The sequence below is a fragment of the Heteronotia binoei genome, chromosome 2 (assembly GCF_032191835.1).
Source record: "Heteronotia binoei isolate CCM8104 ecotype False Entrance Well chromosome 2, APGP_CSIRO_Hbin_v1, whole genome shotgun sequence".
Classification (NCBI taxonomy): Eukaryota; Metazoa; Chordata; class Lepidosauria; order Squamata; family Gekkonidae; genus Heteronotia; species Heteronotia binoei.
Window position 1 is genome coordinate 67,753,792 of NC_083224.1, and position 19,848 is coordinate 67,773,639.

Genomic DNA, 19,848 nt, shown 5'->3' on the forward strand with positions numbered 1-19,848 from the left:
TGGGATATGAAGCAGAAGGATGGGGGTGGGGAGAGAAATACAAATTATTTAGGATTATTTTACCTAACTTTAGATTGCAGTGGGGGTGGGGACTGAGTTTGTGCATCTTAGTCATGGGAAGATCTCTATGCTCTAACTGAACCTGGAAGCCCATATAATATCTCTGTGAATTCTACTTCAGCTATTTTACAGAAGAGGGAAATGAAGAAACACAAGTCACTTAACCTGCTGTTTCTAGCTTCTCTGTATTGTCCAAATATGCCCTAAGTAGAAATTTTCACATGGTCTTTCTTGTTAGGATTAGGGTTGCCAAGTCCAATTCAAGAAATATCTGGGGACTTTGGGGGTGGAGCCAAGAGACTTTGGGGGTGGAGCCAGGAGACATTAGGGATGGAGCCAAGATCAAGGCTGTGACAAGCATCATTGAACTCCAAAGGGAGTTCTGGCCATCACATTTAAAGGGACCGCATGCCTTTTCAATGCCTTCCTTCCCTAGGAAATAATGAAGGAAAAGGGCACCTTCTTTTGAGGCTCATAGAATTAGACCCCCTGGTCCAATCTTTTTGAAACTTGGGGGGTATTTTGGGGAGAAGCACTAGATGCTATACTGAAAAGTTGGTGCCTCTACCCCAAAAAACAGCCCCCCCCCGAGCCAAGGATACCCGCAGATCAATTCTCCATGATTTTCTATGGGAATAAATCTCCATAGGGAATAACAGAGTTCCCAGCAGACAATTCCCTCCCCTCCCCCCGCTTTCTGACGACCCTGAAGCGGGGGGAGGGTCTCCAAACCAGGGGATCCCCTGCCCCCACCTGGGGATTGGCAACCCTAGTTAGGATCCAGCACTCTGTGTGGGCACATCTACACTGCAGATTCAGAGTGTTTCAGTGGCCATTTTGTCTTTGGGCGAGGGGGTGGCCTGTTAAAGAAGGTTCTCCGAAGCCATATATTGACTGCTAAATATTTTCAGAGTGAAAGAGAGTCTTCTGGAGAGTCCAAAATTTCCCATAAAACACCAAATACAATTTTGCTCCAAATGTATTTAATTTAATTATTTACTTATACCCTGCTTATCTCTTTATTGGGGATTCAAAACGGCTTATCTCATCCTCCTCTCCTGCATTTTTTCCTCACAACAATCCTGTGATGTTGATTAGGCTGAGAGTGTGTAACTGGCCAAGGTCACCCACTGGAGTATCTGTGCTAGACTATTCAGTCAGTCAGTCAGTCAGTTTAATACGGCTCTAGGCCAATCAACAACAACAACACAACACATCGATAACAGTACAACACAACACAACACCAAGCTAAAATATCACATAACAATATAATAACTATGTACAACCATCAAAGTAGTAATAAAATTATCTGATGTAGGCAATACTTAACTAAGGGCAACTTTCATTCAAATACAAGCAGTGTTAAATTTCTTCCTGTCAAGGTCGGAAACATATAGAAACTTAGCAAGATCCAGGGAAAGTTGATCACACCCATCCCCTAGGAGGAAGTGCATGACTTGGGCCTGATTTAAAGATTCAGCTAACATTAGGTGGTTCCGCAGAAGTTTGTACCTTACCTCTGTGGGGAGGGACAGTGGCTCAGTGGTAGAGCATCTGCTTGAGAAGCAGAAGGTCCCAGGTTCAATCCCTGGCATCTCCAAAAAAGGGTCCAGGCAAATAGGTGTGAAAAACCTCAGCTTGAGACCCTGGAGAGCCGCTGCCAGTCTGAGAAGACAATACTGACTTTGGTGGACCAAGGGTCTGGTTCAGTATAAGGCAGCTTCATATGTTCATATGTTCTGTGTGGAAAAGACAGTTCAGAATAAGATGGGGAACAGTATCAACCTCCTCCAGGCCGCACGGACAGATCCTGTCTTCTAGCGGAATCTTATGGAAACGGCCCCTCAGTACTGCTGTGTCCAGAATGTTCAAGCGTGCCAAGGACAGCATCCGCCTGATCTTAATTGGCTGTATCTTTTCTAGATACCTGGCACTTTTAAGATCACTTGTAAAGAAGGTTGGGATATACGTCCCCGCAACTTTGGCCAGAGACTATTGTAGCCAAACAAACAGAAGACCAGTGATCACCTGGCAAACTTCCATGGGAATTCAGACCTGAGTCTCTAAGATCCCAGTTCAACACTCTAAACACTCCCCACACTGAATCTTTCTTTGCTGATTTGGCATTTAAAAAAAAAAAAAATTAGGGGTTGGATCAGAAGGGAAGTTTCTTCTGATGGAAGGGGAGGTGGGGTTTTTTGCTGTTTTCCCCCTTCTGCTATAGGCTTCTAACTTCTCCTTTCTGCTATTCCTGAGTGTCTGTTGTCCCCCAGGAGTGGCATTTCAGGGAGCCTTGAGGGCTGCAATGGGAGGGGAGAAATGCTGCTGCTGTCAGGAATTCCTAAGCTCGATGCTCAACAGAGATTGTGTGCAGGATTCAACCTTGTGTTGCCAGTTTTCTAAGAATAAGTGATTCATATGCTCGTCAGCTGTTGATCTGCCTTTATTTAGAGTCTTTAGTCTAGAACTATGAACCACCCATGACTTGCACAATGGAAAGAGCAAAAAAGTGGAACAATTCTAACAAATTATATTTTTTATTGATGTGAAAGGATAACATACAGTTACTTACATGATTTCTGAGAATATCTACTTGAAGACATAAGTTCCTCCACTAGAGAGTGTTTCCCGAGGTGACCCTCAAAATCAGATCCTAGCACAATTTATTTAGTTTACATGTGCCCAGCAACTGAATTTTATAGCAAGCCTTAAATTCAAGCTACAAAACTTGCCTTTTGGTTACTGCATATGGTCGTGGGAGCATCTCTACTGAACCTTGCAAGCTGCTGTTATACTTCCTGGAGACCAGCTGGAAGAACAGAGCAGAAGCAGGCACATAATATGGTGATTGGTGTCTTTTACATGGGCTGTATTTTGATGCAGTATTTGCTGGAGGTAGGGGTCTGTAATGTAGCAGCCTGTTGAACATACGATGATGCACCTGCCACATGAACTAATGTGCCAGTTGCACCCTTCTTGACAGTCTTTGCTTACGGCACTCCCTAGGAGCATGCACTTCTCTACAGCCTGAAGTCACTCCACATGCTGCTTAAGTCTGATGTCCCTGAAGTGTGCATTAAAACTATCATTGCCATTGCTCCAGCAATAGCAATGCCTAGCCAGCTGACAGTGGTGGTCTTGTAGCAGGAGGGGTGTGGTTGAAGGAGACATGTTGAGGATGTGAAGAGGCATTGAAATCACAGCAGTGAAGAAAACTCCTCCTGGACTCACTAGGTGATGAGTAGAGGGAGGAGGGTCCATATACAGGGTTTCTCTGGTCTAAAGCTAATGAGAAAAAGTTGGTGGGAGTATCAAAGCAGGGGTCAGTTGGGATTGTTACAAGTGGCATTGTATAGCCAAGGAGGTGGTGATTCCAACTAATAATGGCTTGTGCCAAGTTAGTCTATTTATCCATCTAGATCAATATTCTCTACTGTAGAGCTTGCACAGAGCAGCAGACTCTAATCTGGAGAACCTGGTTTGATTCCTTACTCCTTCACCTAAAGCCTGATGGGTGACTTTGGGTTAGTCACAGTTCTCTCAGAGCCAGTTTGATGTAGTGGTTAAGTGTACGGACTCTTATCTGGGAGAACCGGGTTTGATTCCCCACTCTTCCACTTGCACCTGCTGGAATGGCCTTGGGTCAGCCATAGCTTTGGCAGAGGTTGTCCTTGAAAGGGCAGCTGCTATGAGAGTCCTCTCAGCCCCACCTATCTCAAAAGGTGTCTGTTGTGGGGGAGGAAGACAAAGGAGATTGTGAGCCACTCTGAGATTCGGAGTGGAGGGCGGGATATAAATCCAGTATCATCATCTTCTTCTCTCAGTGCCACAAAGTGACTGTTGTGAGGAAAGAGGAGATTGTAAACTGCTTTGAGACTCTTCAGGATAGAGAAAAGTTGGGTATAAAAACACTACTACTACTACTACTGCTATTACTCTGACTGGTATCAGTTGTCCAAGACCTCAGGCAGAGATAAAACTTTCTCAGCTCTGCTACTGAATTGGAATAGCCCAAGATTGAACTCTGCAGGCAATTTAGAGCTCTTCTATTCAGCCAAGGCCTTTTTCTGACACAGCTTTTCATCAATAAGGTGACCTTGCAGGTCACTAAGTTTATGCCTTCAGTAAAGTTCACCAAGTGTGTTTTTTCCCTCTACTGCAGCATTTCTTTCTCCTTGGACAGACCTTTGTCCATCACTGTTAAGCAGATTCCAATGTGAGTGCCATATGTATGTATACTTCATTACTGAACAACATCCTTAAGGGTTCTCAGTCATCTGCATGTTTATAATGCTCCCAATTTTAGTTCCTGAAAAGATAAATACTAGGGCTCAAACCTCTGACCTTGAAACCCTGCCATCCAGTTCCAGATATGTGACACTTAGAATAAAAGGAATTAGAGATGGTCAACACTCTTATTTTTATTATGCCACAAGTTAGGATTGCCTACCCCAGGTTAGGAAATTCCTGGAGATTTGGGGATGGAGCCTGGGGGAGGCAGGTTTTGAGAGTGGAGGGACCTCAGTGGGCTATTATGGCTTTGAAGAAATGCATTTTTAGGGTAGAGGTCTGATCTGAGTAAAACCTCTACCAGGAGGTTTTTTAAATTTTTATCTCTGGGCAGAGAACAGGCAGGGAGAGGGAAGTCAGTTTAATAGCTTTCCAGCCTCACCTCAGCTACCTGAGGTCCAGCTAGAGACAACAGGAATGCTAATAAGTTCAGCTAGAGACAATAGGATAGCCTGGTTTCCCCCATCCCAAGTAGGAAACAGAGATTTTGGAGGTAGTAAATTCTAGAAGGACTTCAGAAAGAAAGTCCTTCATCTCTGGTCAGTGGATGGAACAGGTGTGATAAAAACTCCTTGCAGCAAGGAGGAAGGTTCTTTTGTGTTGAGTCCATCAGAGCAGACAGAACACTTAAATGAGGTCTGGAGGAGGAGGCCATTGCTGTATGCTGGTCTACACTTGAGGGAGCCTTCAAGGTAATAGTTACTCTGTAGAGATATGTAACTTTCCAAGTTAAGGAGCCTGCCTTATATTTAACAACAGATAAGGCATTTACTTAGGGAGGGACAGAGGAATTGCATTTTACCTTTTTGTTTTTAATCACTTGCTCAGTCTGGTGCTGTGCTAAGAGTATGCTTGTAAACATTTTTCTTTTAACAAATACTTTCTAACTTTGCCAGGGGAAGGCAGTGAGTTGGCAAGTGGCTATTCTTCCAGGGACACACAAGGCCACAAACCATGCTCATGATGACCAGGTGCTGGGCAGCAGGAGACACAGAGGCAAGGCCTTAGAACTTGGAAGAGAAAATGGGAGTCCTGACCCTACCAGCAGGAAATTTCTACAAAGGTCAGATGGTGGTGGCAGGTTACCACAGAGAGGGAAAAAAGCCTCTCCAGATGTTGAGAAAACTTTGGAGGGCAGGCTGAAACAGGCCCTGCAGACCACAGCAGGCCTGTTCTGCCCTAATGGCCTATAGTCCACCCTCCAGACAAGACATTTTCTCTTGGAGGAGTGATCTCTGTCATCTGAAGTTCACTAGTAATCCTGGAAAAATCTCCAGTCCCCACCTGGAGGTTGGTAACCTTTCCATAAGTACAAAACACTAGAATAGTAGGGTACTGATGAGCCTCAGCTTAAATTAATCGCTGGGAGACAGCTGATTTAGGACTCCAGGTCCAACTCATAAAATACCTGGAGACTTTGGGGGTGGAGCCAGGAGACTTTCCCATTCCCTAAAATAAAAAAAATACAGCAGTGCTGTTCCCCTGAATACAGTCTTCATTCCCCCCAGCAGTTGGATGCACTTCCACTAAATGAAAGTGAACATGCACACACATCTCCTTACATAGTAGCCAAAATAAATATACTTAGCATGTACACACATTTGTGATCTCACTGGGGCAATTTACTCAATGGAGCTGCTGAATGTAACCATCTACTGTACTTCAGCCATCTTCTTCAGACTAACAGGAAAATGAAAGCAGAGCCACCTAGGAGGTGGAGTTTTACTCAAAACAAACAGAGGAGCTCTGCTTGCTTCTCTTCCTTTCACACACTCACTGGAAGACCATGGCTCTTCCTAGTTGCCCTGCCCATTCAGCTTTCCTCTTGGTCTCCCTAACCACAGGATTTAAAGGCACACAGAGTCCAAAGCACAGGCAGTTTGCAGGCTTCTTTTAAGTCTGCATAGATTTAAAGAGACATGGTGGCTGTTGGGGTGGGGCCTCTCCTCACTGGCCAGTTCGCTGGTGGTGGGGAAGGAAAGGAAAGCACCAGTGTGCAAGCGCCAGTCATTTCCCACTCTGGGGTGACATTGCTTTTACAATGTTTTCATGGCAGACTTTTTACGGGGTGGTGGTGGGGAGGAGCCTATAAAACCTGGGGATCCCCTGCTGGGACCTGTGGACTGTCAAGCCTAAGTTGATTTGCTATCTGATCATATGCATGTCTACTCAGTCCCATTAATTTCAACAAGATTCATTTTAGGTAAAATTAGGACTGTAGTTGCAAGCAACATGATTCATTAGGAGAAGCAGTTCTTAAAAGACTTAAGCAAGGAAGATCCCTTTTTTTTTTTCCCTTTTTTTCATTGCTTTGTTTTGTTGTAAGAAACACAGAGAGCCCTGGGATCTTATGACCAAGCTGTGAGTACCTTCTATCAGGAAGATTAACAAACTATATTGTAAACAAATTAGGGAATGCTGTAATCACAAGCTGTTAAAGAAAGTACCTTTGAGTCTTCTAATTGGCATTGCAGACTTTCCTTTCACCTGCCTGCCTCAAAACAGCAGTACTTCTATGGTTAATTGAAATGCAAAAAACAGTGTAATGGATCAAAGCAAAGGTGTCTTGTTACTATTTAATAAGCATGCAACAGCTGCATGCTTTGGAAGCCAAAAAGAGCCAGCAGATGGCTATTGCCTTGCACCAATGCAAGGCCTAATACTTATAAATGGATTTAAGTTCTAGCTCATGCTGCGGAATTTAAATCAAATTAAATATTGACCTAGGCAGTGCTTGCTGCCAGTTCCAGGGTAAAAAGCTTCAATTACCAAGGAAACAGCAGTCCTTGAAACACACAATATCACATTTTCACCTTGAGAACAAGTTACTCTCTAGATACTCTAGTGATGGGTTTTGTACCCAAATATAATATTATGCTGATTCTATCTTGTGCTACAGGCAGGATTTTGCAGGGAGCTATGATCAGGAAAATCCAGCCAGCTTGCCAGCAGTTTTGCAGAATAAATAATTTCTATTTAGCATTATGTGGGAGCCAGTATTTTATTTTTTTAAGGAAGTTTCAGCTGTCCTTTGTGCTATTCAATTTTGCTAGGTACTCTGTCCCTACATCTTGGCCAGTTTTAACACTGGCAATGGTAGAGAGCTCCAAGCAACCACAGTATGTGGAAAGCTGGTGTGAAGTCCAATTGCAGGCAAAAAGTCAAAGCCAAAATAGCCATTGGTGGGTAACAAACTAAAGAGGACCACAGCAAAGCAGGAGAGGACATGCTAAAGTGTCACTGAGTAGAATACCCTGGCAAACGTGATAGAGCAGGTGAATACACGAAGAGTCATGGTACAACTTAAAGACTAACATATTTATTACAGACTCATGCTTAGCGATACAGTTGCTTGGAATGCAGAAGCAGCAGGTTCTGGAAACTATACAGGATTAGGGGCGGATTATTTCCCTATTATCTGAAAACTCCCTGGTTTAGGAATCCCCCCCCCCCAACAAAAAAAAAAAAAAATCTAAAGAGCTTGTAATTTCATTCTCCAGTCAACAGTTTCAGTGGCACAATAACTGTGCTGGGCTCTTAGTATTCCTGATTTAAGAGCTGTAACACATGAGATGTGGTCCTTGGTGTCAGCAAATACTGCATACTATCTATTTTAAGTATAGTATGGCAAAGTTACACAAGGAAAGCATATAATAATATAAAATATGGAACCAAGTTGATACAATGGGTATGCAGACTCACTGGGCAATCTCCCCAAATACTAATATCTAAATTTTCAATCTACTCAGTCGCAGCTAGGAAGAGTTCAAAGAGCCCCATCATATCTTGCTAGGGTTGCCAAGTCCCCTCCGCTCTCTGGTGGGGGACTTCGCGATGCAATGACATCACCCAGAAATGACATCATCACGACAACACTCACAACTGATCTAGGCGTTTCCGGGAAAACTCTATGGTTTTCACAGATGCTCTAGCCATTTGGGAGGGAAAAACTCTATGGTACCTATTGTTCCATAGAGTTTTCCCTCCCAAATGGCTAGCGCATCCAGGAAAACTTTAGCGTTAAAGCCTAACATATTTATTACAGACTTTAGAGTTTTCCCGGAAGTGCCTAGAGCGGCCGCCACACATCATCACCAGTGCGATAACGTCACTTCCAGGTGAAGTCATCGTGCCAACGACGTCTCTGGTCTGGCTGGGGGAACCTCCCCCGTGTGGGCCGGTGGGTTGGGAACCTCCTGGGTGGGGGAACCCCCACTTGGACCAGGGACTTGGCAGCCCTACATCTTCCTGGAAAGCACGAGACAGTTTGGCAGGCTGCACCATGATTGCATTCAGGTCCTGGTATTTTGCCCCATTTAAACAACAGGTCTGCACAGCTGCCCAAGCCTGTTCATATTCTATTAGCCATCTTCCATGCTTTAAGTGGCTAGTCAAGTCCTGCGGGTCTCTGATTGCTGTTTATCATACTACAGATATCAGGTGGAACTGATTGCATCCATATTCACAACCATTCCTTCCCTACATTGAAATTTTGTTACTGCAGCATCTGTGCAGATCTTATTGCTAAGTGCCAGATCTTGATCTTGATCGGCCCACTTCAGCCATGTCTTTGTGGATAGTCAACTCTTTGTTTTCAGTGATCTTTCTGTATTCATCTTGTCTTTGGAGATGCAGAAGAGTGATGTGGCATGATGTGGGTAGCCAATATGTTGGTGTGAGTTTAATACATCTGCTGATGGTTCTCATTATTGTGTTGAGTTGAGCATCAAGTTTGTGGACATGGGGGCTGTTCAGCCATACTGAAGCAACATATTTTGCAGTATTATACACCAACTTCAAAGGAGAGCATCTAAGAGTTATAGCAGACATATCCCAAGTAGCACCACATAATTTCTGGAGAATATTTGTCCACATGTGTATTTTTGCTGCTACATTGGTAAGATAATAATAATAATAATAATAATAATAATAATAATAATAATAATAATAATAATAATAATAATAATAATAATAATAATAATAATAATAATAATAATAATAATAATAATATATTTTATTTATATCCCACCCTCCCTGCAGGCTCAGGGCGGCTCACAACATGTAAAACTTACAATTTACAATATAAAACATTTTCCAAAACAATATATGTAATTTACTAATTAAAACCATATAATTACAATTTTAAAAAGATAAAATTACAATAAGAATTAACATTTTCAGTGCTATAATCTAGATGTTCTCCTTGGTAGTTTATGATGGCTGAATATAGTGGATCAATCCACATTTAAGTGAAGGCCATTTGAAAAAGGTTAGTCTTGCAGGCCCTCGGAATTGATCAAGACTCCACAGGGCCCGCACTTCATCTGGTGGTTCCACCAGTGTGGAGCTGCGATTGAAAAGGCCCTTTCACCTGTACTCTTCAATTTGGCCTCCTTCGGCCCAGGGATTGTCAGCCAATTTTGTATACCTGATATCAGTACTCTCTGGGGCACATATGGGGAAAGATGGTCCCTAAGGTAGGCAGGTCCTCGGCCATATAGGGCTTTAAAGGTAATAACTAGCACTTTGTAATAAATCCGGTATATAATGGGCACCCAGTGCAGCTCACGGAGCCCCGGCTGTATGTGCGCCCATTTCGGGAGCCCTAATAATAGCCTAGACACCGCATTCTACACCAGCTACAGCTTCCGGGTTCGGCACAAGAGCAGCCCCTTGTAGAGGGCATTATAGTAATCCAATCTCGAGGTGACCATTGTGTGGATCACTGTTGCCAAGTCGTGACGCTCTAGGAAAGGGGCCAACTGCCTTGCCCGCCTAAGATGGAAAAAAGTGGATTTATCAGTGGCTGCTATCTGGGCCTCCATTGACAAGGAAGGCTCCAGTAGAACCCCCAAGCTCTTGACCTTGTGTGCCACTTTCAATGGCGCACCGTCAAAAACTGGAAGGGGGATTTCCCTTCCTAGACTGCCACGACCCATGCAAAGGACCTCTGTCTTCGTTGGATTCAGCTTCAACCTACTCAGCCTGAGCCAATCTGCCACAGCTTGCAATGCTAGGTCCAGATTTTTTGGGACGCAGTCAGGCCGATTAGTCCATTAGTAGATAGAGCTGGGTATCATCCACATATTGATGACGCCCAAGCCCATATCTCTGGGCAAGGGGGCGCATGTAGATGTTAAATAGCATCGGAGAGAGCACTGCCCCTTGTGACACCCCACAATCTAGTGAGTGCCTCTGGGATAGTTCTCCCCCCAATTGCCACCCTTTGTCCCTGTCCATCAAGGAAGGAGGAAAGCCATTGTAAGGCCAGCCCCCGAATCCCTGCGTTGGCAAAGCGGCAGGTCAGCAGCCGATGGTCGACCATATCAAACGCAGCCAATAGATCCAACAACATCAGCACTGCCACACCACCTCGATCCAGATGCCTCTGGAGATCATCCAACAAGGCGACCAGCACTGTCTCCGTCCCATGACCCGGGCGGAAGCTGGACTGATGAGGATCTAAGATGGAAGCGTCATCCAGAAAACTCTGCAACTGTAATGCTACTGCCCTCTCAATGATGTTACCCAAAAAAGGTAAATTTGAGACCGGCCGATAATGTGCCAAGTCGGCCAGATCTGATGTAATCTTTTTCAGGAGGGGGCGGACCACTGCCTCTTTAAGAGGTGTTTGAAAACGCCCCTCTAAGAGGGATCTATTTACGATGTCCCATATAGGACATCTAAGTTCCCTCTGGCAGGATTTAATTAGCCAAGAGGAACATGGGTCCAAATCGCAAGTTGTTGGGTGTACAGCGGAGAGGATTCCATCAACTTCCCCCAAGCTAAGTGTGTTGAAGTGTTCCAGAACTGAACCAGAAGGCAGGCAGGGAGCCTCGAGTTCTTGTATTCATCCAATGTGGCAGGGAGGTCGTGGCGGAGTGACGTGATTTTATCTGCAAAGAATTTCGCAAAAGCCTTGCAGCCCATCTCTAATTCTCTAGCATTTGGTTTGCCTTGAGGCAATGTTGTAAGGTCCCCAATTATCCTAAACAACTGTGCTGGGCACGAATTTGCAGACGCAATCTTAGCCACAAAGTAATCCTTCTTAGTGGCTATGACTGCCATCTCATAGGACCTCATCAACTCTCTATAAGATGTTCTTGTCGCTTCGTCTCGAGTACGCTGCCATTGCCTCTCTAACCGTCTAAGGGTTGAGGTCTTGTTATGGGTTTGTAGCTCAAGGTCCCATCCAAGGTAATGCCAAGGTACTTAGGTGCCTAGTTGTGTGTAAGTCAGGTGCCATCAAGTTTAGACGTTCAGTTCACAATTGGCAAGATTGTCACTGAGATGGAAACAGGAGCATTCTGTTTGCCCTGGACTTGGGATAAACCGCCATTTATGATAGTAGTCAGCCCAAATTCTCAGGTCCCTAGTCAGTATTTCCTCAGTCCTTTCAATTGAGTTGTGCCTTACTGCAATTGTCATATTGTTGGCATAAGCAAACTCTTTGGATATAATCTCAGGAACATCAGAAATATGTAGACTGAAAAGAACTGGAGCAAGGACTGAGCCCTGGGGTAAACCATTATTCAGTTTCTTCTACTTGCTGACCCATAATTACCTACCTATCTATCTAGTACTGTTCATATGGCTATCACCTTAAACAGAAGCTAGAACCAAGAATTATTTTAAAAGACCTTACTCAGTATTATTTCTCTTATATTTGGTTATTATGCCTATGAATTTTGCCACTGAGTGATACAGTCATTTGTATCCAATAGTAGCCATGACCCCTAGGCTCACACATTTAGCAATTACATATTTTTAAATAAAGGGGTGACTGAATTAGCCCTCAACTCATTAAATATAAGGCACTCCATAATCACATGTTTGATCATTTCAATTTTATCATATGAGCATCTGCATGTTCCATTAGAGTAGAGGTGTGATGTCAGTTCTGAAGAAGTGAGCAGTGACTCACGAAAGTTTATACCCTACCACACATTTTGTTAGTTTTAAGGTGCTACTGGACTCACTCTTTCCTACTGCTACAGATAGACTAACACAGCTACCCAACGTACCAGCCTTTTTTTCTGAAGAAACACGGCAGAACTAAGTTCTAGAACCTCTTCGTCGAGACAAAATTCTCAAAAAATGTTTAAATGTTCTTGAGGAGCACTCATGTGTTTCTCTTTCATTTCCTTCTTGAGAGTTCTGGCCAGGGGTGGAATTCCATCAGGAGCTCCTTTGCATATTAGGCCACACACCCCTGATGTAGCCAATCCTCCAAGAGCTTACAAAAAAAGAGCCTTGTAAGCTCTTGTTGCTGAAATACTCCCCAATGAAATATATCATTTACTGAAAATGAAACCACACAGAAAAGTTACAGTGGCTTAAACAGTCATTGTATTAAATTGTTATTACAGTCTACAAACAATCCCTGCACTTTCATGTTCCCCAATTTGTATTATGTTTTATCAACTTAGTGGAATAAAAGCCAGTCTGACATTTAGGGTTGCCAGTCCATTGGAGGGGTTGGAGGATGCCTCACCCTAGCTCCTCTTTCCTGCTGCCCCTCTGAGTGGCAGTGAAAGAAAAATTAAAGTAAAAGACTGTCAGCCCTATGATGTGACATCATTTTCTGGAGAAACTGGGAAATAACATCACACCTCTCTAGGAACTGCCAAACATTCTATGATTTTTCCAGCAATTCTTAGAAAGGTATGATATCACATCCAGATTTTTCCTGCAAGTGATGTCATGTCATCACTGATGGCCCCCCTCATGCTCCCCCCCCCAATTCCCAGTGGTTGCTAGGCCAGACCTGACAACTCTACATTGTAGGTGTGCAATGCTAATTTTCTGCCACTTGAATTTCAAATTCAGATTGATTCCTGAAGATGAAACAAATTATCACTTCCCATGAATACTGAGTAAAGCCACTTGCGCTTCTCATATCACCAAACCAGAAAAGATGGACTAAGGAATTTAAGTGACAGCTTAGCTGCTTGGTGAGGTAGGCATAGAACAGAATATTGTTCTTTGCTCACCAGATAGATTTGCTGCACTATTTCTGAAAAAGAGCAAACAGAGAAAAAAACTCTCAAAGGGAGGAAGAGTCATGTATAAACATTATGAATAAGAAGAGTCGGGTGAGGTTACAACTGATCCTGCTAAAGGCTCAACTCACAATTTCTTACATTGATTATAAATGAGAGTTCAGCTAAATTCTTTATTCTTTTTCCCCCAGAATAATACTTTAATCAATAGTGCTGTAGTATTTTCACATTTTCCAAAACAAATTGAAGCTTTTAGTGCCTTATTGGTCAGCTGCACAGGGAAATCTTGCCAATAAAGCTAGCCCAAACAACAGTGGCTTCATTTGCATTTTACTGTTTCTACATGGTGGCTAAAATATACATTAGAATATTTGGTAGTCCTGATGATCCACAAATGTGGCTCTTGTGCTCCTGCCACATTTTTATTTGAGTTCAAAAGAGCAGCACCTGAATGAAAAAGTGTATGTGAGGACCTCATATATGTCTGCATGAATTCATCATGCAAAATATAATGTTGCAAAGCCTACACACATGTGTCCATGTACTTGTAGGAAACAACATGGAAATCAGGTTATTAAAACCTGACATCCTGGGATTTATATCCCAGAACTCCTTGCTCAGAAAATGTGTATAGTAGGGCTTTTTTGTAGAAAAAAGCCCAGCAGGAACTCATTTGCATATTAGGCCACACCCCCATCACACCGAGCCAGCTAGAACTGCGTTCCTGTGCATTCCTGCTCAAAAAAAAAAAGCCCTGGCTTTCTGGCATTGATTGTGACTTTATGTTTTCCAGAGTATTTTAAAATTAATTTTATAGTTATACATTTCTTTCATGGTTTTATCATTGCAAGCAGGAATTATTTTGACCAAAGAGTGACCAAAAAGTTTTCTAAATATATTTAGACATTTCTTTAGACGTTCATACCCTGTCCTGCCCCCCCCCCCCAATCTGTGGGCTTAGAATGGCTTACATATAAATGCAAAAGTACATCTTAAACAAAGAGATATGCAAAAACATATATAATATGATGTACCAACATGCTATCCTCATCTTGGTTTCAGTCATTTAGCTAACTTGGGGTCATAGGTGACAACATGGGCTATAAGCAGGCCTGTAGCCAGAAAATTTTGGGTGGAGGGGCCCAGGAGAAAAAAATGGTGGAGGGGCCATGGGGCTTGGCTGCTTCTTCTCAGTTATGCTTTCAGCCTCCTCCTGCCCCCAGGAGACAATCACTTCCCCCTACTACTCTCAAGAAAGCCCCTGTCTGCCGCAGAGTCTGACAATGGGCGGGGGAATGCTGACAGTCAGGGAAGAAGCTGCCCCCTCAGAGCCTTATCACACCACTCAGGCTCACCCCCCCTTGACTTCCCCATCCCACCCAGCCCCAGCTGTCTCTCCTGCTATCTTTCTCGCTGCTGCTCACTCATTCTCTCTCTCTCTCTCTCATTGTCCGTCTTTCTTTCGCTTCCCCCGTTGCTCTTTTCCTCACTCTCCCCCCGTGTTGTCATTCTCTCTCTCACTCTCCCCCTCACTCTCTCTCAATGTCTGTCTTTCTCTCGCTTCCCTCCCATGCTGTTGCTCTCTTGCTCTTTCTTTCTTGCTTGCTCTCTCACTTTCTCCCCCCATCCATTGTAATTTGGCTTTACCACCTCTGCTCAGCCTGGAGATTGCTCTGCGGACCCTTTCTCCCTGCGCGGAAAGAAAGTGCGTCGGGTTCAATGGAGGGGACCTATGGAGGGAAGGGGTGGTTAAACAGAACCCTGTCCCCCCTGGTAGCTACAGGCCTGACTACAAGCCCAAAATCTTGTACCTTTGGCCATTCCTAGTCAAAATATGTGCAAGAGGGGAGGAATAGAATCTCAGCTTGTCCCCAACTTGCTATATTTAATTAAGTATGAAGCAAGGAAGGAAGGTGTGATGGAATCAAAGGGTTAATGGAGAAGCTGAGGACTCAGAGAGCCCTGAGTCATGTGACCCGAAGGTGGGGGCCAGGGGTGCTCAGAACTCTCAAGTCCTGAGTGACAGCTCACGGCTCAGAAGTTAACTGTCAGGGAAAAAAAACGGTCAGAAAGAGGGAGTTGGACTGAGAGTGTGGTGAGAGAGGCTTGGTGTGACTCTTAACATCAATTAATAGTATCCAAGTGCAATACCCCATTCCACCTGCCTTGTTTTTAGCCTCACTTCCCTTGTTCAGTGACTACGAATTGGATTTATTAATTTTATTAGGATTGATTAGCAATTAGGTTATTATGTATTATGTATTTATTTATTTAAATACATATTGATTTATTTGTATTAGTACTTCAGTTTGGATCAGAAGGGGGACTTAATTTTATGATGTGCTAAAAGATTATTAAATTGACTAATCAGAGAGGGATAAATTGACCCGATTAGATCGTAGTGAGTCAGATAATTTGGGAATTGAGGATGGAGGGTGGATTAGGGATTATTTGCACTTTGATCTAGATAACTAGTCAGGTGAGTATGGCCTATTATAGATTATAAGATCATACTGGAACACAGCTGTGGATGCCTGGCCAAGGGATTCCAGTGCTCCTGGGGAGGGGAAGGTATGACGGTGGGAGGGGACGAAGGAGTAAGGGAAGGGGACAAAGACAAAACAGTGCTCGGCCCCCTTCCAGTCTGCTTCCCATCCCAACGGTGACAGGTAGTGGAACCAGGAGGAATTGCCCGCGCCCGTCATTGGTGTTATGCAATGCCAGGTCTATAAATAACAAGACTGAAACTCTGAGAGACTTCCTGCTTCGGCAGGACGCAGACCTGGCTTGCGTGACCGAGACCTGGGTACAAGAGGGAGAGACAGTGGCTCTCTCCCAGATGACTCCCCCAGATTACTCGGTCTTTCACCAATCATGGGCTAGTGGGTGGGGGGGAGGGGTGGTGCTATTTATACGGGAGGATTACTCCTTCCGGGCTCTCCCAGCCCCAACGATCAAGGGCGTTGAATGTGTTGGCCTAGCGTGGGATGTCGGAGAGGGGTTGGCGATCTGGCTGGTGTACCGTCCGCCTAACGCACCAGCCAGCGCCTTACCATCCCTGATGGAGGCGGTGTCGGGCTGGGCGTTGGAGTACCCGAGGCTGGTAGTCTTGGGCGACTTTAATGTCCACGCCGATGACGCGGCCTCTAATGGGGCAATGGACCTAGTGTCTTCCATGGCGACACTGGGACTCTCTCAATTTGTTACGACTCCTACGCATCAAGCGGAACACACATTGGACCTGATCTTTGCGTCCGGGATTCAAGTGAACGATATCGCAATGGAGGCGGTGCCATGGTCGGATCACTTAGCCCTCAAGGCTCATATGGAGATGCCACACCAACCCTGTAAGGGCGGAGAACCTATTTTGGCTCGCCCGCGGGGCCTGATGGACCCGGAACGGTTCCAGTTAGCCCTTCGGGACCCCTGGCCCTCTGGCGATTCCCTTGACGCCCTAGTCGAGGCCTGGCAAGATCGGCTGTCTGGGGCAATCAACGAGATCGCACCTCGACGTCCTCTGTGCCCTCGTTCGAAGCTGGCTCCATGGTATACCTTGGAGTTACGCCAGCTAAAACAAGGGCTTAGATGACTAGAGAAGCAGTGGCGGCACACTCGTGATGAAGCGGCGAGAACATCCTATAGATCGTTTATGAGGTCTTATGAGATGGCACTCAAGGCTGCGAAGAAAGATTACATCGCAGCCAAGATTGCGTCTGCAAATTCGCGCCCGGCTCAATTGTTTAGAATAATTGGAGACCTAACTACACTGCCTCAGGGCAGGCCAAACATTAGAGAATTGGAGATAGGCTGTGAGGCTTTTGCAAAATTCTTTGCAGACAAAATCACGTCGCTCCGCCAGGACCTGCCCATCACATTGGATACAGTACATGAACTGGAGGCTCTGTGCCTGTCTTCTGGTTTAGTCTTGGATCATTTCGACCCACTCAGCCTGAAGGAAGTCGACGGAATTCTCTCCTCTGCCCAACAACTTGTGATTTGGACCCGTGCCCCTCTTGGCTGATTAAACCTTATCTGAGGGAGCTTGGATGTCCTTTACGGGACATCATAAACAGATCCCTCCTGGAGGGGCACTTCCCAACACCTCTAAAAGAGGCCCTGGTCCGTCCCCTTCTGAAAAAGACTACAGCAGACCCGGCCGAATTGGCGAACTACCGGCCGGTCTCAAATTTACCGGTTTTAGGTAAAATCATAGAGAAGGCAGTGGCGTTGCAGTTGCAGGGTTTTCTGGATGACGCTTCCGTCCTGGACCCTTGCCAGTCCGGCTTTCGTCCAGGTCATGAGATGGAAACAGTGCTGGTCGCCTTGGCGGATGACCTCCAGCAGCATCTGAATCGAGGCGGTGTGGCGGTGCTGATGTTGTTAGACCTGTCGGCTGCGTTCGACACGGTCGACCACCGGCTACTGACCCGCCGCCTTGCCCATGTCGGGGTTCAGGGGTTGGCCTTACAATGGCTTTCCTCCTTCCTCGAAGATCGGGGACAAAGGGTGGCAATCGGGGGTGAGCTTTCCCAGAGACGCACACTACATTGTGGGGTGCCTCAGGGAGCAGTTCTATCGCCAATGCTATTTAATATCTATATGCGCCCCGTTGCCCAGATTGCCAGGAGGTATGGCTTGGGTGTCACCAATATGCAGATGACACCCAGCTCTATTTGCTAATGGCCGGCCGGCCCGGATGCGTCCCAGGGAATTTGGACCTGGCACTGCAGGCCGTGGCAACTTGGGTAAGACTGAGTGGGCTGAAACTGAATCCAGCGAAGACAGAGGTCCTTTGCTTCGGTCGGGGCGCTCTTGGAGGAGAAATATCTCTCCCGGTTTTTGACGGGGCGCCGCTGACAGCGGCGCACCAGGTCAAGAACCTGGGAGTTCTACTCAAGCCTTCATTATCAATGGAGGCCCAGATAGCAGCCACAGCCAAGTCAGCCTTTTTTCATCTGAGGCGGGCGAGGCAGTTGGCTCCCTTCCTAGAGCGTCGGGACCTGGCAACAGTGATCCATGCAACGGTCACCTCGAGATTAGATTACTGTAATGCCCTCTACATGGGGCTGCTTCTGTGCTGAACCCGGAAGCTGCAGCTAGTGCAGAATGCGGCCGCTAGGTTACTGCTGGGGCTCCCAAAGTGGGAGCACATATGGCCAGGACTGCGTGAACTGCACTGGTTGCCAGTTACTTACCGGATTCATTACAAAGTGCTGGTCATTACCTTTAAAGCCCTATATGGCCTAGGAGCTGCCTACCTTAGGGACCGTCTCTCCCCACATGAACCCCAGAGAGCACTGAGGTCAGCAGGGAAGAACCTGCTGACTATCCCCGGGCCAAAAGAAGTAAAACTCCAAAGTAGTTGAAGTTGAAGCAGCTGTTGGAGTCTCTTGCTTTGCTGTAATGGAGTCAGGAAAACAAGATGGATTCTGGTGGTGTTAGCCTTTGGTTCATGGAAACAGGCTGGAAACTGTTTGCCTGTACAGTTCATGGTGGCGTGGCTTCTTCCACTGCAATGGCCAAGACTGAGCACACAAGGAGCAGCTGGAAGCTCGTCTGTAGTTCTGGCTAACACCCATCCAGAGATGTAGAATGTTGCTGCAAAGCTAAGGCTTATAGTATCCACATAAGCCTTAGAAACCGTGGGCAAAGTCCACTTCTTAGAGCAGATGTGTGCGAGTCAAAACTCCAGGCACCCTGGCAACCATACTGGTGATCACGATGTCCATGTGTATGAAAAGTAGGGGGCTTTCCTTACATCTAAGGAAGAAGAAGGTGACAGAAAGTGTCCAAGTGGAAGACCTTAGTGGTCACAGACATATGATACACTGCTCCTAGTAGTTTATAAGGTGGCTGAGAGAGAGCCGTGCTTCTGAGGGAGTCAGAAGAGCTGGGCTTGTCAAACCAGACGATTCGAGGGACCAGGCACTCAAAGCCCAAGAGGCCAGCCTGATTTAAGTTTAGGAGAGTGGATTAATTGAAGAACTGTGTACCCTGAAATACCTCAGAGCATTGCTGGAGGGTCTAGCCGACATACTGTATAGCAAATGTTATTCCTACAAGATACAAACTAGCCTCTGTATATACATCCCATCCCCCAGTTAAAGCCTATGTTGTAAATAAAGAACTATAGTTTGCTGTTACGTTCTCTGGTGCCTGTGTGATTGGGAAAGACTTCAAATCTGCAGTGGTCCCCTGTTCATCTACCGTAGCAGAACCCCGAAGAGACTAACGTACATTTAGCTGCCCTCGCTGAGGCTGGAGGTGATAGGCTGGCGTTGCCATAGCAGAGAGTGTGTGATGGAGGGTTTGTTACACATACTGCTATTCTATGTAGAATTTTTATCATGTGTGATGTAGTTTTATGGCTGAAAAGTTTACTCCAACTTAGTTCTATTGATTCAGACCAACATGGTTGCCCATCTGGATCTATCTGAAAAGTTTACAACATTGTAAACAAATAACACAATAAATATGCAAAGCTGGAGTCCAGTAG

The 19,848-nt window shown here is 45.3% G+C and overlaps 1 protein-coding gene and 1 non-coding gene across 3 annotated transcripts in view; both read left to right on the plus strand.

The window, feature by feature from the left end:
- Positions 1-19,848, plus strand: part of KCND3 (potassium voltage-gated channel subfamily D member 3) — a 668,300-nt gene that overhangs the window by 440,607 nt on the left and 207,845 nt on the right. The window lies entirely within an intron of this gene.
- TRNAL-GAG (transfer RNA leucine (anticodon GAG)) lies at positions 1,590-1,660 on the plus strand. The gene has a single exon. It is a non-coding gene; the product is annotated as a tRNA-Leu (tRNA).